Source organism: Coregonus clupeaformis, chromosome 11 (genome assembly GCF_020615455.1).
Source record: "Coregonus clupeaformis isolate EN_2021a chromosome 11, ASM2061545v1, whole genome shotgun sequence".
NCBI classification, from domain to species: domain Eukaryota; kingdom Metazoa; phylum Chordata; class Actinopteri; order Salmoniformes; family Salmonidae; genus Coregonus; species Coregonus clupeaformis.
Genome location: NC_059202.1, coordinates 48,194,741 through 48,220,033, shown reverse-complemented (window position 1 = coordinate 48,220,033; position 25,293 = coordinate 48,194,741). Strand labels below are relative to the sequence as shown.

The window sequence follows — 25,293 nt, the reverse complement described above, 5'->3', positions numbered from 1 at the left end:
GATGCACTGCAGTACTTAATGCAGCTGGTGGCCACACCAGATAATGACTATTACTTTTGATTTTGACCCCCCATTTGTTCAGGGACACATTATTCAATTTATGTTAGTCACATGTCTGTGGAACTTGTTCAGTTTATGTCTCAGTTGTTGAATCTTGTTATGTTCATACAAACATTTATAAATGTTATGTTTGCTGAAAATAAACGCAGTTGACAGTGAGAGGACGTTTCTTTTTTTGCTGAGTTTACATGATTCCATATGTGTTCATTTATAGTTTTGATGTATTCACTATTATACTACAATGTAGAAAATAGTCAAAATAAAGAAAAACACTTGAATGAGTAGGTGTTCTAAAACTTTTGACCGTTAGTGTATGTTTTTGAAAAAGGCAGTAAATGAGGCTGAATTAACTGTTTCGCTGCCAGACAAGGCTCCGCTGATAGCCAGGTGTAGCAGTGGTAAGGTGTTGGGACTGCTGTTGGGACTCTGCTTTTGGGACAACAGCAGAGGTCACTACCGGGTGGGTATTTCAAATTGTAGCCTATATGTGATATTGAGGCCATCTATCATACATTGTTGTGCCCCTGGCCTGAGAGGATGGAAGTTCAATATGTAGCTAGAAGTAGAAGGCTAATGTTAACTAGCTAATATTGCCCATGAATGGAAGTTAGGCTAGCGAGCAAGCATTTTAGCCAGGTAGCCTAGGACAACAAAAAATGAAAGTGTGTACCGTATGACAGAGGTATAGAACGTTGCGTCAACATGAAAGAGAGGAGGATGGCATTGGCGTTTCTCTTCAAGTAGGGTGAGTCAACATGTTTTTCTACTTGCACGAACGCGCACGCAGACACACACACACACATACACACACACACACACACAGAAATCAGAACCATGGACAGCCACATCATGTTTAGCTTACCTTGATTGGATTCAATTGTTTTTGGAATATTTTAGTTGTCACTGTATTAGACTAAGCAGAGGTAATTTGATGATCAAATCAAATCAAATTGTATTTGCCACATGCGCTGAATACAACAGGTGTAGACCTTACAGTGAAATGCTTACTTACAGCCCTTAACCAACAATGCAGTTTTAAGAAAATAAAAAAAAGTGTTAAGTAAAAAATAGATAAGTAAAAAATAAAAATAGCAAATAATTAAAGAGCAGCAGTAAAATAAAATAACAGTAGGGAGGCTATATACAGGGGGTACTTGCGGTCGGAGGCCGAGCAGTTGCCATACCAGGTGGTGATGCAACCAGTCAGGATGCTCTCGATGGTGCAGCTGTAGAACCTTTTGAGGATCTGAGGACCAATGCCAAATCTCTTCAGTCTCCTGAGGAGGAATAGGCTTTGTCGTGCCTTCTTCACAACTGTCTTGGTGTGTTTGGACCATGATAGTTTGTTGGTGATGTGGACACCAAGGAACTGGAAGCTCTCAACCTGTTGTTGAAATGTTGAAGTTGAAATGGTGTTGGAATAGAGGTAGCTCCGGTTTTCTTTGCGACTTGCGGTAACGCTCTGTGGTTCCCCTTACGAGAACAGATTGCAGTCAGAACTGTGGTTAGAATGCAGTATAACTGCAGTAGGCTGCAAATACTGTGTCCCCCCCAAAAAAAATGTACTGCAGTATTTTGCAGTGACTGCAGTTACAGTGCAGTATAACAGTATCAGTTTGGACACACCTACTCATTCAAGGGTTTTTCTTTATTTTTACTATTTTCTACATTGTAGAATAATAGTGAAGACATCAAAACTATGAAATTACACATATGGAATCATGTATTAACCAAAAAAGTGTTAAACAAATCAAAATATATTTTATATTTGAGGTTCTTCAAATAGCCACCCTTTGCCATGATGACTGTTTTGCACACTCTTGGCATTCTCTCAACCAACTTCACCTGGAATGCTTTTCCAACAGTCTGCCATCTGACTCATCCCAAACCATCTCAATTGGGTTGAGGTCGGGGGATTATGGAGGCCAGGTCATCTGATGCAGCACTCCACCACTCTCATCTTGGTAAAATAGCCCTTAAACAGCCTGGAGGTGTGTTGGGTCATTGTCCTGTTGAAAAACAAATGATAGTCCCACTAAGCCCAAACCAGATAGGATGGTGTATCACTGCAGAATGCTGTGGTAGCCATGCTGGTTAAGTGTGCCTTGAATTCTAAATAAATTACAGACAGTTTCAGCAGCAAAGCATCCCCACACCATAACACCTCCTCCATGCTTTACGGTGGGAACTACACATGCAGCGATCATCCGTTCACCCACACCGCATCTCACAAAGACACGGCGGTTGGAACCCAAAATCTCCAACTCTAACGAACTTATCCTCTGCAGCAGAGGTAACTCTGGGTCTTCCATTCCTATGAAGGTCCTCATGAGAGCCAGTTTCATCGTTGCGCTTGATGGTTATTCCGACTGCACTTGAAGAAACTTTCAAAGTTCTTGAAATGTTCCGTATTGACTGACCTTCATGTCTTAAAGTAATGATGGATTGTCGTTTCTCTTTGCTTATTTGAGCTGTTCTTGCCATAGTATGGACTTGGTCTTTTACCAAATAGGGCTATCTTCTGTATATCCCCCCCTACCTTGTCACAGCACAACTGATTGGCTCAAACACATTAAGGAAAGAAATTCCACAAATTAACTTTTAAGAAGGCACACGTTAATTGATATGCATTCCATGTGACTACCTCATGAAGCTGGTTGAGAGAATGCCAAGAGTGTGCAAAGCTGTCATCAAGGCAAAGGGTGGCTATTTGAAGAATCTCAAATATAAAATATATTTTGATTTGTTTAACACTTTTTTGGTTACTACATGATTCCATATGTGTTATTTCATAGTATTGATGTCTTCACTATTATTCTACAGTGTAAAAAATAGTAAAAATAAAGAACAACCCTTGACTGAGTAGGTGTGTCCAAACTGTAGAACACTGCAGTTATTCTGCAATCACTGCGTCCAAAATACCACAGTCGACTGCAGTTACTGCACTTTTACTGCAGTTTCAAAACTGCAATATTTTTTCGTAAGGGTCTAAATCAATAGTTGTTTAGTGGTCCGAAAATGTCGGAAACATTAACTTGGTTGACCATGCTGTAGGTAATGTAACTGTCTGTTACTGTACATGCAATATGCTTTGTGGACTTTACTGGACAGAGGTTGCTATCCGGTTTTGTGATAAAACAAAAGGTGTGGTTGAATTTATTCTGCCACCATGTCTTCTTATTGTCTCGGCCTTTAGGCCTATAGTACATATACATATACACATATATATATATATGTATATATATCATGTCGCAAGGCATATGAACTAACAGGTTATAGCGCAAACAACGCAATTATCACAACATATAGGTTGTAATGTCTTTTGGGGGGGTGGGGCTTGGCTTGGCTTCCCCATTGATTTTACCCACGGTGGCAAGTTGCTCATTATTGCGTTTTTGCTTCTGCTTGACTACTACAAATCGATCAATGTTAAATGTTCATTGCAAGGTAATTCGATTTTTAAAAAAAGATGGTGATAAATACTGACTTTGATGCGGCACAAAACACGTACAGTAGAGTGGGATAAACGGATGCTTCTCTCGGCCCTCCACCTCCCACCTCCGTCGTTAGCCTGAGCGAAATTTCCTCGACGTCACATGTTAATGCAGAGCTCAACATCTATCTTATACTGCCACCTATTGGGAGAGTGAAATAGTAGAGTTTGTGTTTGTGGAATTTGACTGCTAGGAAACTATTTGAAATTGTGCTGTATTTGGTAGTCTGTACATGTACAATAGAAAAATTACCGCGAGCCGCCAATCAAGGATCTGCGAGCCGCGCAATGACTATGCCTGGCCTAACACAACACAGTCTACAACCCAGCCACCTCAATTTCCTCCACAAACAAATAGACACTGAGAATATGCATTGTAACAGAGAAGCATCAAACTGCTTAATTACCCACATTTTCTACCATGCAATGAGTTTGTTCATGCATGAGACAAGATGATGAATCACCATTAGTCTTGTGAGATGCCTGTGAGAACAAAATGTTTTCCATGTTCCGGAAATAGAGCCAATGGTATGGTTGGTAAGTAAATCAAGCCACACTGAACAAACTGTAAAGAACAAAGTGATCTGATGCCATTACCAAGCAATGTCTGCAAATCCACTCACCTGTTTTCACCTGTTCTACGAAATGGCACTTTTGTAGGTCTCAATTAATCTCTGAAAGGTTGATGACTAAGAGGAGAAAGAGAAAACATCACCCTTTTGACAGCCGGACAAAGATTGTCACAGTCTTTGAGGCTGATCGTCATAATACAGTAATTCAGAAGTTATTTGCTTCTGAATTGCCACTTTGCCAAACGTTCAGATTCCTGAACTGCCAATTTACAGCGCTAGATTACATGTTGTGAACGTGTAGTGGGTGACGCACCGACCAGCCGGTTAGAGAAATGGTTGCTCATGCAAGAGTCCTTCAGGTCTGAGAGCAGTCGGCACATTTCACATTCAGCTGTAAGCTCTCATCACCATTATGTGTATAGCAGCAGGGCCATAGAAATAAGATGTCTATAAAACTCCAATAACAGCCCCTCTTCAGAAGTACAGATACAGTGCACACTGCTGCTTATAGGGATAGTGAATGGGGTTATAGTGATGAGATTGTTCTGCACAGAGATGTGATCACTATAGGAGATTGCTGCATCTATTCAGCCTCTGCTTCAACAGGTAAGCAGGGGTTTTCTGGATCAAAAAGGGGCTTAGGTGGTGGCCGTGGCAGGGGACTGTCACGATCGTCTAGTAGCGAAGTAGACCAAGGCGCAGCGTGTGAAAGAAACATGACTTTATTTTATTAAAGTACTAACAAACAAAACACGACTCGTGAAGTCCAACGGTAAACACTGACCGTAAAGGAACAAAAACCCACAACACCCAAAGGAAAACATACAGATTAAATATGGCTCCCAATCAGAGACAACCAGCCGACAGCTGACACTCGTTGCCTCTGATTGGGAGTCATACAGGCAAACATAGAAACAGAACAACTAGAATACCCAACATAGAAAACGAAACACATAGAATGCACACACCCTGGCTCAACATATAGAGTCCCCGAGCCAGGGTGTGACAGGGACGTGGCAATGGGTGCTGTTGGCTGGTAGGCGCAGCTTAATTGTAGAGAACATTTTAGAGGCCCCCATCTTGGCGGTGTAGAGACATTTATATTTTTTTAGCAAATGTCCTGCAATTCTACACATTTTTCCATGGAGCTAAGAGAACATTTTGGCTAATGCTGTGTTATTTTGCTCAAACATAATAACAAAATCAGTACTGCTAAATTCATTGTTTTTGGAATTTTCTATTTTTTATTTTGGTGATAGTTTTCTAAGATTCTATAATAAAAATAAATATAGGTACATTATCTTTTCTACATACTTTATATCTCGTTTTAAAAATGTTCCATCCCAGATTATTATATTTGTTTACACTGTTTTGACTTAAGTGGCCCACACAAGGATTTCAATGGCAGAACAATCCCTGGTAGGATGTTGAGAAGGTTCTGTGACTAGTAAGAAACCACTGGTTGCAACAAGCACTGATGGAGAATACTCTGTTGTTTTCCCTTACCTTAATAAAAACATTGACTTAAGTGTACACTCTGGCAACCTGTCATGCTGCCTGTGCACTCAGTAGATATAGGCCTAATAAGTGAATACAATATTTGTTTTCCTGAATACGCATTGAGATTGACTTCTCTGCCCTAGTAGGTACATAATTGTGTCAATATCATGCAGGCACAAACAGTATTGTTCTTATCTGTATGTCTGGGAGATATGGCTAGTCTGGCATATCTGTCACAGAATAATGATCTCAACCCCTTAGCTTTCAATTGTGACTTTAATTACAGTACATAATGTATGTCATGTTATCATCTCTCATCCTCTCTCATTTCCACCTCTATACCCATCTCTATCCCTTCTCCTGTCTTTGTATTGTCTGTAGGAGTGGTTGACCTTTGGGAAGGAGAGAGATGGAGCCATCATTAAAATGGCCCAGAAGTTTGTAGTTGAGACGATAGTGGGGAATTCTCACACACTCTACAACTTGGACAGGTTAGTCGCTCACTGTCACAGTAGGAAGGGTCCAATAAGCCAGAGGACAATGATCATAGGAGTTGGTAAGACGGCACAAACAGACCTGGGACCAGGCTTACCTACCCATGTAATTTTAAGTTATGTCTCCCATTTCTTATTAGTCCGATATCAGTACATCCAATAGTGATTTGAATAGTATTTGAATTTTGAGCTCAAACTGTTCCCGATGGCATATTCAACGATGTTGCTTGCTGGATAAAGAAGAGCAAACTGGAAAATAAGAGTGTAAATTGAGAACCTGCTAGTGGGTAGGGAAATGACACATCTAAGAACATGTTAAATAATTTGCCGTGAACACAGAATTTCCGCCCCCTCCCGCCCCTCCGGAAACAAAGCTCGAAACTAAGGATCTGGATCACGTTCTGCGCAAGTGTTATTTTACTCACACTACCTAGCTGCTGTTCTCACTCCCCCTCCCTTTTCCTCTTCCCTCTCCTTTTCCTCTTCTGAATCCAGACAGCTGCTGAACTGTTCGTTTTGCATCGCCTGGCGCCCGGTGTGCTATTAATCCTTACGTCGTTTGTCAACTACTGTTTTAGTCTGCCTACTATTTTTGATGATAATCTTCATAGTTATTATGCTGCCATATTGTAGCGAGAGTTGCTGAAAAAAGAACTAGCCAATTATAATGAGAAAATAATCACTATTTTGACTGCCTGTATGCATCTTGCTTGTGTTTGATATGCTTGCCTAAATATACTTACAACAGACAGCAAAGTTTGTACGAACATGTTGATCATGTCTTTTGTGTACAACATGGGTGGTATGCCAGCAGCATACCACCTTGCATCCCACTGCTGGCTTGCTACTGAAGCTAGTCCTGGTCGGTCGCTGGATGGGAGACCAGATGCTGCTGGAAGTGGTGTTGGAGGGCCAGTAGGAGGCACTCTTTGCTCTGGTCTAAAAGAAATCCCCATGCCCCAGGGCAGTGATTGGTGACATTGCCCTGTGTAGGGTGCCATCTTTCAGATGGGACGATAAAAAGGGTGTCCTGACTCTCTGTGGTCACTAAAGATCCCATGGCACTTATTGTAAGAGTAGTGGTGTTAACCCCAGTGTCCTGGCTAAATTCCCAATCTGGCCCTCATACCATCATGGCCACCTAATCATCCCCAGCTTTCAATTGTCTAATTTCCTCCCTGTAACTATTCCCCAGGTCGTTGCTGTAAATGAGAATGTGTTCTCAATCAACTTACCTGGTAAAATAAGGGTTAAATTAATGTAGCCTAACATACCTCCTGAAAAAAGAACATTACATTTACATTTACGTGATTTAGCAGACGCTCTTATCCAGAGCGACTTACAAATTGGTGCATTCACCTTATAGCCCGTGGGATAACCATTTTACAATATGTTTTTTTTTTCTTTCTTTGGGGTGGGGTAAGGGGGGGGTAGAAGGATTACTTTATCCTATCCCAGGTATTCCTTAAAGAGGTGGGGTTTCAAGTGTCTCCGGAAGGTGGTGAGTGACTCCGCTGTCCTGGCGTCGTGAGGGAGCTTGTTCCACCATTGGGGTGCCAGAGCAGCGAACAGTTTTGACTGGGCTGAGCGGGAACTGTGCTTCCGCAGAGGTAGGGGGGCCAGCAGGCCAGAGGTGGATGAACGCAATGCCCTCGTTTGGGTGTAGGGACTGATCAGAGCAGGTAGGAGCGACCGGTCAGGTAGGACGCAATCCAAGAGTGAGCCGCGCCGGAGAAGCCCAACTCGGAGAGGGTGGAGAGGAGGATCTGATAGTTCACAGTATCAAAGGCAGCAGACAGGTCTAGAAGGACAAGAGCAGAGGAGAGAGAGTTAGCTTTAGCAGTGTGGAGAGCCTCCGTGACACAGAGAAGAGCAGTCTCAGTTGAATGACCAGTCTTGAAACCTGACTGGTTTGGATCAAGAAGGTCATTCTGAGAGAGATAGCAAGAGAGTTGGCTAAAGACGGCACGCGCAATAGTTTTGGAGAGAAAATAAAGAAGGGGTACTGGTCTGTAGTTGTTGACATCAGAGGGATCGAGTGTTGGTTTTTTGAGAAGGGGTGCAACTCTCGCTCTCTTGAAGACGGAAGGGACATAGCCAGCGGTCAAGGATGAGTTGATGAGCGAGGTGAGGTAAGGGAGAAGGTCACCGGAGATGGACTGGAGAGGAGGGGATAGGGTCAAGCGGGCAGGTTGTTGGGCGGCCGGCCATCACAAGTCGCAAGATTTCATCTGGAGAGAGAGGGGAGAAAGAAGTCAAAGCATAGGGTAGGGCAGTGTGAGCAGGACCAGCAGTGTCATTTGACTTAACAAACAAGGATCGGATGTTGTCAACCTTCTTTTCAAAATGGTTGATGAAGTCATCCACAGAGAGGGAGGGGAGGGGGGAGGATTCAGCAGGGAGGAGAAGGTGGCAAAGAGCTTCCTAGGGTTAGAGGCAGATGCTTGGAATTTAGAGTGGTAGAAAGTGGCTTTAGCAGCAGAAACAGATGAAGAAAATGTAGAGAGGAGAGAGTGAAAAGATGCCAGGTCCGCAGGGAGTCTAGTTTTCCTCCATTTCCGCTCGGCTCTGAAACACCAGACGGGCTGGTGAAATCGAGCTTGAGGCATGGAATTCATAGTTTGAACATGTCAACCATATCTTTAGTGTACAACATGACATTTCCCCCTCCATGTCAATGAGGGGGAAGCGGCAGCGGAGCAGTGGGAGCACTGAGCAGAAGCTATGTACAGAATGACGCAATTTACCACAATCTGCCACGACTTGCAGTGGCTATTGATACAAAGATTTCTGCGCATGTGCAGGATTTTGTTTTTATGTAGCTGCAGCCCACTCTGCTGCCTACAGTGGTTCCTCAATTAAAAGTTTTGAGCTTGTGCCGCGACCATTTGTAATAGATCGTGGCAGATTGTGGTAAATTGCGTCATTCTGTACATAGCTTCCGTTCAGTGCTCCCACTGCTCCGCTGCCGCTTCCCCCTCATTGACATGGAGGGGGAAATGTCATGTTGTACACTAAAGATATGGTTGACATGTTCAAACTATGAATTCCATGCCTCAAGCTCGATTTCACCAGCCCGTCTGGTGTTTCAGAGCCGAGCGGAAATGGAGGAAAACTAGACTCCCTGCGGACCTGGCATCTTTTCACTCTCTCCTCTCTACATTTTCTTCATCTGTTTCTGCTGCTAAAGCCACTTTCTACCACTGGCTTCCAGTTGAAGCTCGCATCCGTTACAAGACCATGGTGCTTGCCTATGGAGCAGTGAGGGGAACGGCACCTCCGTACCTTCAGGCTCTGATCAGTCCCTACACCCAAACGAGGGCATTGCGTTCATCCACCTCTGGCCTGCTGGCTCCCCTTCCTCTGCGGAAGCATAGTTCCCGCTCAGCCCAGTCAAAACTGTTCGCTGCTCTGGCACCCCAATGGTGGAACAAGCTCCCTCACGACGCCAGGACAGCGGAGTCACTCACCACCTTCCGGAGACATTTGAAACCCCACCTCTTTAAGGAATACCTGGGATAGGATGAAGTAATCCTTCTATCCCCCCAAAAAAATAAATAATTAAAATAAAAAATAAAAATTAAAAAAAAATTTTTTTTGTAAAGTGGTTAACCGACTGGCTATAGCGTGAATGCACCAATTTGTAAGTCGCTCTGGATAAGAGCGTCTGCTAAATTACTTAAATGTAAATGTAAATGTAAGTCAGGTTCCAGAAAATCCGGAACCCCAGCAACAGTGTAAAATGCTGCATTGATGGGGTATTTGGCCTGGGAGGGATCAATAAGATTAAAATGAATACTTTCACATTTCTACAACTTCAATTGTCAGCATAGCTTCCATTCAGCCTATTTCTTTCTATCTAGTAGGCTAAGTGATGTCAGTATGTTACTGTAACTAAACTAGAGCACAGTGGGTTACATAAATGTGATTGATGTTTTAAAGACACACATGCTGCGAGCAGAGCTCCAGAGCTCAAAGGGCAAAAGCTCTCGCTGATGTAGAACCAACTGAAAGAGTTCTGATGTTTCACTTCCTACAGCAGAGAGTCCTATAGCTCAGTGCTGCCAGTGCCAGTCACACCACACAACATGTGCAGGCTCCAAGCAGTGGGAGGAGGAAATAGCTAAGCAGGGAGGCAGTCATCGTGGCAGACTTGTATGTGGCGTCCTGGTGGGGTGGCGGTGCTCAGCCATTACAACCATACTGCTGCTGGAGACTCATGGGCTCCTGATACGCCTCTGGCCCGGCCCACAACGGGGAATGATCCAATAGGAAGGCCTGAAAGGCTCCCACCAACACCGATATAGATGGTGTGCTGTAACCTCATCAGGGCATGGTTAGGGAATGGCTATGTAGATACCTAGGTACTGCCCGCTGTTCTATTACGAGTTATAATGCTGCCATTTTATTATAATTTTTTTATATATATTTTATATGTGCTTTTTTGTACATCCTGTATATGAGTAATGGAGAAGATTAATAACAACTTGATAACTATGATGCAATCAAGTACCATGAATATGTTTACTTTACATGTTGACTATGAATCATTTATACAGTAGGTTTTCAGATGGTACAAAATGTAAAAACGACAGAATGTCAAAGACTGAAAAGTAAAACTGTATTGGTATAATGATGTTTTGAATTGTGCTGAGAAATGATGCACTGTGCAGTTAATTTGAAACAACCAGTTTGTTGATGTGCAAAGATTGCCACATCAGTATCAATTGGCATTTCAGAAAATTATGCTCTGTTTTAATCTTGAATTATGTTTTAATAATTTCTACCTCTACTTTTATATCATTATCTTCAGGATCAGTGAGATGAACAACTGCCCTCCGCTCACGGTTTCTACTAAGCTAATATTTTGAGTTGTTTTAAGATGGTCATATCAAGTATCATTTAGCTATTTGATTTTGAATTTTAGGTTTCAAAACAATTATTTGATGAACCATTGAATTTGGCCTTACTGCTATTAGCCCAAAGAAACACAAATGTTTAACTGTTACTGGGCTAGCTTCAGATGAGTCCCGAGACGCTTGTGGGGGTCGAAGAGCAAAATGGAGAACACCATCGTGTTCGTGAGAGCTTAATCTTTCCATTGTTTTCCTATTAGTTTGAACGCTACAGACGTTTTCGTGAGAAGATCGATTTCTGGGATGTCTCATGGTCCGCAGATGTGGAAGGCCCCTATTGGTGGATGCGGTGGATATCTCTAGCTTAAACAAACAGATTTTGATGTTTTTTTTTTTATTATGCTAATTAGATTTTCGTGGGGCACAGACATCAACTCTAGGGGGTTACCCCTTTGAGCATGGAGAAGTTTAATGAATTAATATATATTAATTACACTTTGGATGGTGTATCAATACACCCAGTCATAACAAAGATACAGGCGTATCTTAACTCAGTTTCCGGAAACCGCTCAGGGATTTCACCATGAGGCCAATGGTGACTTTCAAACCATTACAGAGTTTAATGGTGTGATAGGAGAAAACTGAGGTTGGATCAACAACATTATAGCTACTCCACAATATTAACCTAATTAACAGAGTGAAAAGAAGGAAGCCTGAACAGAATACATATATTCCAAAACATACATCGTGTTTGCAAAAAGGCAGTAAAGTAACACTGCAAAAAATGTGGCAAAGCAATTACCTTTTTGTCCTGAACTCTGCATTTGCCTTGCAGCATTGCGTTGCAGAGGCAGTTGCAGTGCGTTCTGTATGGTGCATACGTTGGATTTATCTAACGTATGCGTCAAACTATATGCATAGACGGCTTGACAGAAATGGTAGCAGAAGGTGAATGTTGAACTTTTGTTCATATCCAGATGATGCTGCGTACCATTTTGCGCAATGACGCTATCGGTGTGATCGAGGCGTTAGAGATTTACCCAGAAAGACTCACAGCTGTAATCGCCGCCAAAGGTGATTCTAACATGTATTGACTCAGGTGGTTGAATACTTATGTAATCATGATATATGATTGTTTTTTATTTTCCGTGATTATTTTTTACAAATGTTAGAATTTTTCTTCCACTTTGACATTACAGAATATTGTGTGTAGATCGTTGACAAAAAATGACAAATCCATTTTAATCCCACTGTGTAACACAACAAAATGTGGAAAAAGTCCATACTTTCTGAAGGCACTATATAAATCCCCTTTTACATCAGCAGTTGTCAGAAAGGGTAATCCAGACTAGAGAGAAGGGACTCAGACCATATGGAAGATGATTTTTATTTTTTATTTTTATGGATGGTCATTTTAACTTTGACCTAAATCTACTATTTTTGTTTCATTAACACCTGGTGGAACAATTGTGTGATTGTACAGTATAATATAGTGCTTGATACATTTCCACCATTGTAATATCCAGAACTGTTACATCCTGTTATTCCTCAGTAATGGGTTTCCTAAACCACCCTTGTATGTCGAGCCCTGGCACACATAAACAGCGGCATTCCCGTGCGGTTGTTGCCTCTTCAGAAAGTGGGTTTATTGGTCAATTGCACATTACTGTTTTAATAAATCATGATTGTAATGTAGTGAACATTATGCCTAATCCAGTCCGTGTAGTCGTACTGTGGAATTCCAGTTCCATGTTTTACAGTAGCCAGACAGTGGGCGTGATATGCCATGTGAACCATGTAATGCCAGCATACTTCTGAGTAAAGTTAAACTAAAGTATACGAACGCCCCGACCTCAGTTTTTTTTAAACATAAGCAATCTAAACAGTGGGACGTTACAATTGGCGACGAGAGAAGAATGCAATTTACAAGACGAACTGTCTATGTGAGTAAACGCAGATAGCAGCAACAGCCTAGCTAACGTCGGAATCAGCTAGCTAACATCGTACATTACCGTAACGGCTACTTTACAGAACTTTCCGATGTTTGATGTGCACACAGAACCCAGCTCAATCGACTCGAGGTGGAAAAAATTGATCAACAGATGAAACAATTTTCTAGTGGCATTAGACATCGCGGATAACACACAGAAAAGGCCATTACTGTTACACTATGCAGAGTCGGATGTGTACGATATATTTGATACACTGTAAGATACCGGAGCAGCTGATGAGTATGATACAGCTGTAGCCAACACAGAATATGAAACCTACGTTTTCAGACAAGCAAGACAAAATGAAAACGAAACCTTGGATGCTTAACACACAAGATTGAGGCAATTAGCAGCCACGCGCGAGTTTGCAAATGTTGATAAAGAAATCAAGTCACAGATAATACTAAGCTGCAGTTCCGCGCGCCTCCGCCAGATGGTTCAATGGCTCTCCAACAACTACTTGATACAGGCAGGGCACAAGATATGTCGGATAAACAAGCTGCAGGCATGGAGAATGCTCAGTCAAAATCAGAAAAATAACTTTCAGTGTGCGCTGTACAAAATAAAAGATATAACAAAAGCCAGGGCTATAAAAATGAAAGCGACAAACATCAAAACATAACATGCAATAACTGTGGAGGAAAATTGCCACATGCAGGAGGACAAACAAACTGCCATGCAAGAGGGAAAAAATGTAAAGGATGTGGAAAGTTGAATCACTTTTTTAAATGCTGTAGATCACAAACCAGGGAGTCCACTCCTCCAGTTGCTGAAAAACTAACCCAACAGCATCCTAAGCATAAGGTGCAGTCACAAGATGACAAAAAGACACAAAAACAAGACACCTCCCCAAGCTCTGATGATGATGATGAATTTGTGTATGTTGTGTACAGAAACCATCGCAACCACACATCCAAGTTACTATTATGAACACAACTGTGGATGTTATTGTTGATTCGGGAGCAAGTGTTAACATTGTTGATGATGTCACATATGACAAGTTAAAGCCCAGCTGTGAAATAAAACAGGCTAAGGGAAACATCTTTGGCTCATCTGAACCACTTCCACTGAGAGGAAAATTCACAGCACCAGTCCGCTCCAAGACTACGATGGTGAACACCACTTTCTATGTAATCAAAGGTGACTCTGGCTCACTTCTGAAAATAATCAACTCTCTGTCCACTCCAAGTGAACCAGCTGATGGTTCATTCATAACCCAGCTTACCAACGAATACCAGGACCTCTTCCAAGGCATAGGAAAATTCAAAGACTTTCAAGTGAAGCTGCACATTGATGACACAGTGCAACCAGCAGTACAACCACACAGGAGGATTCCTTTTCACATGAGAGAAAAAGTTCAACAGGAGCTTGACACACTACAAAGCCAAGACATCATCGAATAAATCAGCGGGCCAACGCTATGGGTATCCCCAATAGTGGTCACACCAAAACCCAAGACGCCTGATAAAGTTTGTGTCTGTGTCGACATGCGCCTTCCGAACACAGCAATACAACGTGAACGACACATCACACCAACGGTTGACGACCTCATCCATGATCTGAATGGAGCATTGGTGTTCTCCAAGCTAGATCTTAATGCTGGACACCACCAGCTTGAGTTACATCCAGACTCAAGGTATATCACAACCTTCACTACACATACTGGCCTCTGGAGATACACCAGACTAAACTTTGGCATAAATTCAGCTGCCAAAGGTGTTTCAAAATGCAATACAGCAAGTGCTGCAAGGCATTCCTAACGTGAGAAACATGAGCGATGACATCCTAGTCTACGGTAGATCTCAAGATGAACACAACGCTAGTCTCAAAGCAGTGTTTCAGAGATTGAGAGAGAAAAACCTCACGCTGAACAAAGAAAAGTGCGAATACAGCAAAACAACTTGAGTTTTACGGCTTTGTTTTCTCAGAGAAAGGCATTTTGGCGGATCCAAAGAAAATCAAAGCCATACAGAATCTGCTAGCACCTCCAAATGTCTCGGAAGTTCGCAGTCTACTGGGTATGATACAATACTGCTCACGGTTCGTACCAGACTTCGCAACAACCGCACAGCCTCTTTGTGAGCTCACAAGAAAAGATCACACTTGGTCATGGGGACCAAAGCACCAGTCTGCGATGAAAAAATTAAGAACACGTCTGACGTTTGACCCAGCCAAGAGGTCGACAGTGTTAGTTGACGCCAGCCCAGTTGGTTTAGGTGCCATACTGAGTCAGCACAGCCCTACAAGTGACAAAGACGCCCATATCATCGCATGTGCCAGCCGAGCGCTTTCAGAGGTTGAACAGCACTACTCACAAACCGAGAGAGAAGCTCTGGCGATCATCTGGGCATGTGAACACTTTCACTTGTATCTCTACAGAGCTCACTTCACGGTCATCACAAGCCATAAACCACTAGAGGTTATCTTCAACAACCCAAAAGCCACAGCCCCAGCAGTACTTGAGCGATGGAGACTGAGACTACAAGCCTGTAGTACAAAGCCAGTAAAGACTACATGTCAAGACATCCCATCGCAGGGGAAACATCACAAGAACCTCCCGCATGGCAGAGGAATATGTGGACTTTATCATTGACAACACAATTCTCAAAGCAATGACTCTAGAAGAGGTGCATGAAGAAAGAAAGAAAGACTCAGCTCTACAGAAGGTGATTCGCCTATTGTCCACAGGAACCTGGCAAGATTCACCACGTGACACACAAGATACTGATTCCCAAACATTAAAAGCACTCTTTCGCATGAGACATGAACTAACAATCAATGCACAAGCACACGTCGTTCTGAGAGGAACACTGCTCGTTCTTCCAGCCTCTCTCCATACAAAAAGCAATCAACCTAGCTCACACAGGATCTCTAGGTATTGTGAAAACAAAACAGCTACTGAGAGAGAAGGTTTGGTTTCCAGGCATAGATGACATGGTGGGAAAAGCAATTCAGCACTGCATTCCATGTCAAGCTGCCACTGCAGAAAATCCTATGGAACCACTGTCTATGTCGAAACTACACAAAGGTCCATGGCTAGAAGTATCAGTCGATTTCTGCAGTCCTTTCCCATCGGTTGACTACCTACTTGTAGTTGTCAACGAATACTCAAGGTATCCAGAAGTTGAAATCGTAAAGTCCACATCTACCACTTCTGTCATTCCCAAGCTTGACAAAGTTTTCTCCTTTGGAGTACCTGAGATTGTAAAAACGGACAACGGACCTCCCTTCAATGGACAGTCCTTCACAGATTTCAGCCACTACCTTGGATTTAAGCATAGAAAGATAACACTAAAGAAAACCGTCACAGCCACAAACTCTGAAGAAAAACCTTGGAAACAAAATCTCTACAGTTTTCTGAGAAACTACCGCACAACCCCTCACAGAACTACTCAACAAACCCCAGCAGAGCTGATGTTTGGAAGAAAACTCTCCACTACACTTCCCACAATGCCTCACTTCGCACCAAACACCAAGCTACGTGACACTGACCAACGTGCAAAGCAACGCTTGAAAGAGACTGCTGACTACAAGAACCGACCATGACCCTCCACACTCAAACCAGGAGACATTGTACTCTGCCATCGGCATGCCAAAGGAAAATTCAAGACTCCCTACGATCCTAAACCTTACAAAGTCGTGAGAATCAACGGATTGATGATAACGGTGACACGCTCTGGACGTCTGGTAACCAGAAACTCATCCTTCTTCAAAAAGCTCCCACCATCAATACCTGTTGACTTTGACTCCGAGCTGTCGGAAGAAGAGGACGACCTGAATGCTTGTCCACTTGGCGCTGAACAACCAGATCGAGACCCGGATCCAGATCCAAACCCTCAATACTCTGAGAACCAATAGAAGCTCCAAGATATCTCATTGAAGAGATGTAATTAATCGAGTGCAAAGACTGAAATAGCTAAAAACCTTAATGTTGTATCCCAAGTGAAATTTATACTGACCCGTACTGATAACCTAAGTTATCTTTATTTTGAAGTAAAGGAGGGATGAAGAGACGTGCAATAAAAATTTGATGATTTGATTTAATGTTGTGGGCATTATGCCATAATCCAGTCCGTGTATTCGTACTGTGGGATTCCTGTTCCATGTTTTACAGTAGCCAGACAGTGGGAGTGATATGCCATGTGAACCATGTATTGCCAGCATACTTCTGAGTAAAGTTAAACTTAAGTATACGAACGCCCCAACCTCAGTTCTTATAAACATAAGCAATTTTAACAGCGGGACGTTACAATGACCAGGGAAATTGTTTTGTGTGTCGCACTGTTTTGGTTGCAGTATGGAACCCTGCTACTGCTAGACCAGACTCCGGCACAATCTACCTGCCTACTAACATGACTATGGCGAAACAAAGGCTGTGGAAAACCTGTATATTAGGAGGACATGTAAAAGTAACCTGTAAAGCTTGTCATAAGCCTAGTGCAAATATATCTGGGCTAAGCCACAAAGCATGTTGTCAGTCAGTGTCTTAATCATGTAACATTGGGGCTTTTCCCTAGTCGTTTGTCCAGGTGTTAAAAGAGCTTTTACCGAGTACAGAATGTCAACACAGTGTTTACTTTACCTTAGCCTGTTACTTCCATATAGCAGTCCAATATATTTAACAAAACTACAAGGACATTTACACACACATAAAAGCATTGGGGGACATGGGGATTTACTTAATATACAAAGCATGGCATAAAGACATCAAGCGTAAATAATATAATAATAATAAATAATATGCCATTTAGCAGACACTTTTATCCAAAGCGACTTACAGTCATGCGTGCATAAATTTTTTCGTGTATGGGTGGTCCCGGGGATCGAACCCACTACCTTGGCGTTACAAGCGCCGTGCTCTACCAGCTGAGCTACAGAGGACCACAGACGCTAAGGTGCATTGTGACATAGCTACACGGCTTTGAGACCACCATCTGCGGGGGATGCAAATCCCGAACGCTCACCTCCTCACAATTCCCAACCAACGCGGCTCCGGTACGCATCCTCTATTCATTTAAATGTGGTGACAGTTGGAGAAATAGCTTGAGCTGCGCTGAGAATTTGAAAAGTATGAAAGCCAACGGTCCAATATACTAGAACACTGCTGTGCATACACGTTTTGGACTATGATAGACGCTTAAGAGAGACAGTAGTGGTGCAGCTTCACTGGAATCTGACTAACGGTATTCTGTGCTGGTTGGTTTTGCCTGTCAGGTATTTTAGGAGCTGCTCTTGGATGCAGACTGTGTGAACTGGCAGATGGCAGATGGATGTGGCTCTCCTGCAGTGCCTTCTTCCAGCAGTTCTTCCACTGCTACTGTCCTGTAGGCTTCAGACGAAGGAAAGACCCCAGCGGAGGCTATATCAGGTACACACACACACACTAAAGCAGGGTACACACCACACCACACACACACACACGTAGACACACACGTAGACACACACACATACACACTACATCAGGTACACACACCACACACACACACTCCATCAGGTACTCACACACACACTGACACCCACACCACACACAAACACAGACACCCACTTACTGCCCTCCTGGGATTCAGACAGAAGACTGTGATTGGTCCGTGATTACCACAATGTTTGTGCTTTGGCAGAATAATTGACGCATCTGCTTGCACCAACAAGGCCTACCCTATCTCTGTTCTAACATTGGTAGGCTAGGTGCGTGGCACCTCTTGCATTCAGATGTTTGTAAAATGGTTTTCGCAATATTAAATCATAAGCTTTATTAATTGAGGGACAACCAATTTAATATACTGGGTCATTGTCACCAAATGCGCTGTAGAAAATTGTGTTTTACCGCCGGAGCTGTGTAGGTTACCGGAGTGGTCACAGCTCACATCTTGCCGATTGTACATCTTACTGCTGATTGGGGCTTTTCGATTGCCAGGTTCATTGTACGAAATGTTTTTGCTTGTTCTGCTTTAAACAGTCAGTGCATTTAGTCATTTTTGCATGATCAGGGTGAAGGTGTAATTTCATTTATTTATTTATTTTTATTTAACCTTTATTTAACCAGGTAAGCCAGTTGAGAACAAGTTCTCATTTACAACTGGGACCTGGCCAAGATAAAGCAAAGCAGTGCGGAAAAAACAACAACAACATAGAGTTACATATGGAATAAACAAAACGTACAGTCAATAACACAATATAAAATCTATATACAGTGTGTGCAAATGTAGTAAGTTATGGAGGTAAGGCAATAAATAGGCCATAGTGCAAAATAATTACAATTCTAATTTAGTATTAACACTGGAGTGATATATGTGCAGAAGATGATGTGCAAATAGAGATACTGGGGTGCAAATCTGCAAAATAAATAACAGTGTAAATAACAATATGGGGATGAGGTAGTTGGGTGGGCTACTTACAGATGGGCTGTGTACAGGTGCAGTGGTCGGTAAGCTGCTCTGACAACTGATGCTTAAAGATAGTGAGGGAGGTAAGTGTCTCCAGCTTCAGAGATTTTTGCAGTTCGTTCCAGTCATTTGCAGCAGAGAACTGGAAGGAATGGCGACCAAAGGAGGTGTTGGCTTTGGGGATGACCAGTGAGATATACCTGCTGGAACGCATACTACGGGTGGGTGTTGCTATGGTGACCAATGAGCTAAGATAAGGCGGGGATTTGCCTAGAAAGGATTTATAGATGACCTGTAGCCAGTGGGTTTGGCGACGAATATGTAGTGAGGGCCAGCCAACGAGAGCGTACAGGTCACAATGGTAGGTAGTATATGGGGCTTTGATGACAAAATGGATGGCACCGTGATAGACTACATCCAATTTGCCGAATCGCCGAAGTAGGATCGGTAGGATAGTCAGTTTTACGAGGGCATGTTTGGCAGCATGAGTGAAGGAGGCCGATTCTAGATTTAACTTTGGATTGGAGATACTTAATGTGAGTCTGGAAGGAGAGTTTATAGTCTAACCAGACACCTAGGTATTTGTAGTTGTCCACATATTCTAAGTCAGAGCCGCCGAGAGTAGTGATTCTAGTCGGGCAGGCGGGTGCAAGCAGCGTTCGATTGAAGAGCATGCATTTAGTTTTACTAGCATTTAAGAGCAGTTGGAGGCCACGGAAGGAGTATTGTATGGCATTGAAGCTCGTTTGGAGGTTTGTTAACACAGTGTCCAATGAAGGGCCAGATGTATACAAAATGGTGTCGTCTGCGTAGAGGTGGATCTGAGAGTCACCAGCAGCAAGAGCGACATCATTGATATACACAGAGAATAGAGTCGGCCCGAGAATTGAACCCTGTGGCACCCCCATAGAGACTGCCAGAGGTCCAGACAACAGGCCCTCCGATTTGACACATTGAACTCTATCTGAGAAGTAGTTGGTGAACCAGGCGAGGCAGTCATTTGAGAAACCAAGGCTATTTAGTCTGCCAATAAGAATGCGGTGATTGACAGAGTCAAAAGCCTTGGCCAGATCAATGAAGATGGCTGCACAGTACTGTCTATTATCGATCGCGGTTATTATATCGTTTAGGACCTTGAGCGTGGCTGAGGTACACCCATGACCAGCTCGGAAACCAGATTGCATAGTGGAGAAGGTACGGTGGGATTCTAAATGGTCGGTGATCTGTTTTGTGAACTTGGCTTTCAAATACTTTCAAAAGGCAGGGCAGCATGGATATAGGTCTGTAACAGTTTGGATCTAGAGTGTCACCCCCTTTGAAGAGGGGGATGACCACGGCAGCTTTCCAATCTCTGGGGATCTCAGACGATACGAAAGAGAGGTTGAACAGGCTGGTGATAGGGGTTGCGACAATTCCGGCGGCTAATTTTAGAAAGAAAGGGTCCAGATTGTCTAGCCCAGCTGATTTGTAGGGGTCCAGATTTTGCAGCTCTTTCAGAACATCAACTATCTGAATTTGGGCGAAGGAGAAGCGGGGGGGGCATGGGCAAGTTGCAGCGGAGGGTGCAGAGCTGGTGGCCGGGGTAGGGGTAGCCAGGTGGAAAGCATGGCCAGTCGTAGCAAAATGCTTGTTGAAATGTTCGATTATCGTAGATTTATCGGTAGTGACAGTGTTTCCTAGCCTCAGTGCAGTGGGCAGCTGGGAGGAGGTGCTCTTATTCTCCATGGACTTTACAGTGTCCCAAAACTTTTTGGAGTTAGTGCTACAGGATGCAAATTTCTGTTTGAAAAAGTTATCCTTTGCTTTCCTAACTGATTGTGTATATTGGTTCCTGACTTCCCTGAAAAGTTGCATATCGCGGGGGCTGTTCGATGCTAATGCCGTACGCCACAGTATGTTTTTGTGCTGGTCAAACTACAGAGGTCTCAGTAAGTACACCTCAACCCCCTCATTAATTGTGGCCGTCTGTGTGACCAAGACAGCTGAGTCTAGTTTTTTCCCCCAGCGGTTCAGCATTTTGTTTGATTTCTGTTTTATGGTGTGCCCTATTGATCACGACCAGGGTTTGGTTTCTTATAAAACATAGTCTGAAAGGGGCTCTTTCTCTTCTGAAACAACAACATGGTTCTCTCTCACAGTTCCTACTGAGAACTGAAGCAATTTGGCTCTTATGATTCGTCTTATAACGGCCTCCAACTCCACCACAATCCTCTAGTAATTTGACTCTTTTTGCATCCTGTTTTTACAAAGCACTTCTCCTGGCTTATTCTATGGCTCTAGAGAGAGCCACCTAGTGGTTAAATGTTTTGTATTTATTTATTGGCTGTCCTGCATTAACAGTTTTACCGTGTTATGTTTTCATTCTGCCCATCAGCCATTATGGAAGCTATTTCCAGTCAGTGGTTGGTAACATTGATGTAACGTGTGTGTGTGTGTCCGTCAGGTCTCCTGGCCTCTGTACCCACCATCCAGGAAGAGGGAGAGCCTCCCCCGACAGACACATTTTAGGTCAGCAGCAGCACCTGTGGTTTGTTGGGAGGTGTAGTTTTGTCCTTTAATTAACCAGGAAAGTCCTGGTAAAAAAAAAAAAACAGCATTTTGCTTTAGATTAACATAAAAAACAAGCTATTATATGGAATTTAATCCTTTTCTTTTCTCAAAGTTTCAATGTATCAGCTAAACAAATAAATGTTGTCTAACAGAAAGTGAAGGATACATGTACAGGAAAACACATGACCAATCTAAACTCTATTGAATGCAGAGTCACCCCCACACACGTTGTCTGCCCAGTGCAACACTCTGAAGAGAGGTAGGCCCTCTGAACCACAGCACCCACTCGAAACACCAGCACACCATCGCTGCCCAAGGAGACCATGATCAACTACAGGAACAGCAACAAGAGCAGTGGGAGGAACAGTCAGAGAAGCAGGCTGTAGAACAGCCAGTGGATCTGCAGTGGCACACGGTAATAAGCCACTGGGTTGTTCTGTATTCTGAAATGTGATTCATTTTACTGGAACCTCTTCAGAAGTCATCAAATAAAGTAAAATAAATGTAGGACAGGGATCATCAACTAGATTCAGCCAGGTGCCAATTTTTTTTCTTGAGTGGATGGTCGGGGCGCCGGGAACATAATTACAAATCATTTGTAGACTGCAAATTGACCGCAAGAAGCCCAAACAGATGTAATGTTTGACTAAAACATAATCATTTCAAACCTTGCTTAAATTTGTATACGATCACGTCTCTCTATTTTGCGTGGGAATACTTGGGAACAGATATCTTAAATAAAAATCAATTGGAGCTGATTCCCTGGTGTTTTTATATTTTTATTGTTTTCTTTTCCTTTGCTCAGAAAACATGAGGGGCCAAATAAAACCACCCGCGGGCCAAATTTGGCCTGTGGGCCGCCAGTTGGGGAACCCTGCTGTAGGCTATTTGTGGAAATCTAACCAACTGTGCAATTTGGTTTCTGTGTTTTTAGGAGCTTGCCATGTGGGATGATGGATGCTAGAGAGCCATGGTAGAAGACTTCTGATGTCCTGCGCTCACCCCTTTCCTTCGGGGCAAGACTAGTCACACATACACAAACATACAGAGTTTTACATACATTAACTGGTTTATAAAGTATATGAATAACAGCAAATCCAGATCAGCAGCAAGAACACCACCATAATTGCCAATAATAGTTTGCATAGAGAAAGGTTACAAACAGTGTATTGTATAGCAGGTTAGTGCTTAAACCTTTCCTTTCAGCTTTCCTAAACTGGCTTTTGTTATAGTTTTTTGTACCACCACCTACTTTTATTAGTGAGTGAATAACTGCCTTACGACTACAGTAGAGCCTCAAAGATACAAACCTTAGGTTTTTACGAACTGACCGGTCAACCGAGTAGGCAATATTAACCTGGATTATATATTTTTTTATCCCCCCCAAAAAACACATTAAAACAAAACACATGAATGTAAAAGACGCAATTCATATTTTCTATAAAGGTGTATGTCAAAGTTGTGGATATTTTAGTGTTCCGAACGACCTCCATTCTTGATGTGTTCGTATCTCTGAGGTTCCACTGTCATGTATCTGTTTGTCCTCTGTATGTTATTTTGACTTCGATCACAATGATATGATTGGTTTAGAAACTAATATTTTGCCTGTGGCAGAGAAGATATAATATCAATCAGTGAAATAACCAAGAATCAATGTTTTCATATGACTTAGTGCCCTTCATGTAAGTTATGAAGTAGCAGGGTCTGTCATTGTGCTTACTGTAAAACAGAACAGCACCTAGCTGCTTCCACCCACCATGGGTAGTGAGAAGTGAGTCTGTGGCCACACAGAGATGGATGAAACGTATGAAAAATTAATATGCACTTGTCACTGTCCATTCAACTCATTTCAACTTTTCACATATGAGTTGCTAACAACAAAAAAGACAGATAAAGCTGTGCGTAGACATTTATCATTTCTGTAGTCCATCAACCTATGACTCCCATAGAAAAATACATTGCCTCAATACATTTTTGACGGATGCTAAATCTGTCAATGATAATACTGTCTATACTAATACAATAATGACTAGTTTCGCTAAATACCATGTGTATAAAATATTTATATTAATTCCCGCTATATTCTGTTTATATTTGCACATCTATCAACCTTGTGTATATATTATACAGTATATATTACCATAAAACCCTTTGTCTTTGTTTGCACTGCCCTGTATGTGGATCTGCCCAGAAGGGGATGAGTTTGGCCTAATTTATAGTCTACGTAAGTACTCAGGACAGCCATTTTGCATTCTTACATTGCATACTTACATTGACTATAAATAAGCCTTTAGGAAATACTAACAGAGGTAAACTTCATTTATATTTCCCGTCAAAACACCGCCCATCTAAAGCTTGTCATCATTTGTCAGTCACCAAATATTGTACATTCCACGCAGAAAGTGTAAATTCACTATAATATTTTTTTCCATGCTGAGCTTTGTGAAATAGTTGTATTTATTTGTTTTATTTTCATTAAAACGCTGATAGAATAGTGACCCAATCAGTCTTTGTGATTGTATCTGTATATGAACCTCCGTACCGCATGCTGGAATTCACTGTCGATGGTAATAAATATAGTTAATTCATAGCATTGTGTATTTGGTAGTAGGTAGTTACACTTCCACCTTTTCAGTACTACATTTCGCCACTGGAGGGCCACATGCAGTAGGTTCTTAGCACAGAATATGCTTAAAGTGCAGGAGGTAAACAAGACTGGTAGACAAGACTGTATGAAGTCTAGATAAGATCTGGAACTGAACTAGGACCACGGGTCATCTGTACTTCACTCGAACAACCCTTATTTTCTTGTGAAAATAGTTGTGGCTCATCAATAGTTACGTATCATTAATAGACTTATCAATTAATCAACAATCAATCAACACTTTAGGACCAAACTTTGGTTTATTGAAGGGGTAGTCTCAGGTCAGTAATAGCAATAGATGCTTGTTATGTAATACTGTACAGGTCAGTTGTAGTTTGGGAGGAGGGTGAAAAGGATGAGGTTTAACAGTGCTTTGTTGACCAGCAGTAACACTTATGTGATCTCCTCAGGGATCACTACTAATGGCCTGAGTCCTCTCTCTCTCTCCCTCTCTCATCTATTTCTCTCTCTCTCTGTTTGTCTGTCTCTTCCCTCCTCTCTTCCTCTGTGGTCTTTCTCTCCCTCTCTGTCCCACTCTTTCTCTCTCTGTCTTTCTCTCCCGCTCCTCCCTCTCTGTGTCTGTATCTCCATGTCACACTCTATCTCCTCGCTCCCTGATATCAACTCTGATAGAAGATGAAAAGGGTGAGGAGGGACAAACAAGCTAGCTGTCTTTAAGCACCGTTGGGATATCTGGTACAGACATGGCCCAGTGAACCTGACATTTTAGCTTTCATGTACAGTATAGTT

General features: G+C 42.5%; 1 long non-coding RNA gene across 1 annotated transcript; it reads left to right on the top strand.

Annotated features, from left to right (window-relative positions):
* Positions 1 to 12,763: 12,763 nt before the first annotated feature.
* Positions 12,764 to 24,445, top strand: LOC121577367. The gene is made up of 5 exons (XR_006002615.2): positions 12,764 to 12,918; positions 18,181 to 18,334; positions 21,793 to 21,857; positions 22,111 to 22,314; positions 22,834 to 24,445. It is a non-coding gene; the product is annotated as an uncharacterized LOC121577367 (long non-coding RNA).
* Positions 24,446 to 25,293: the final 848 nt, after the last annotated feature.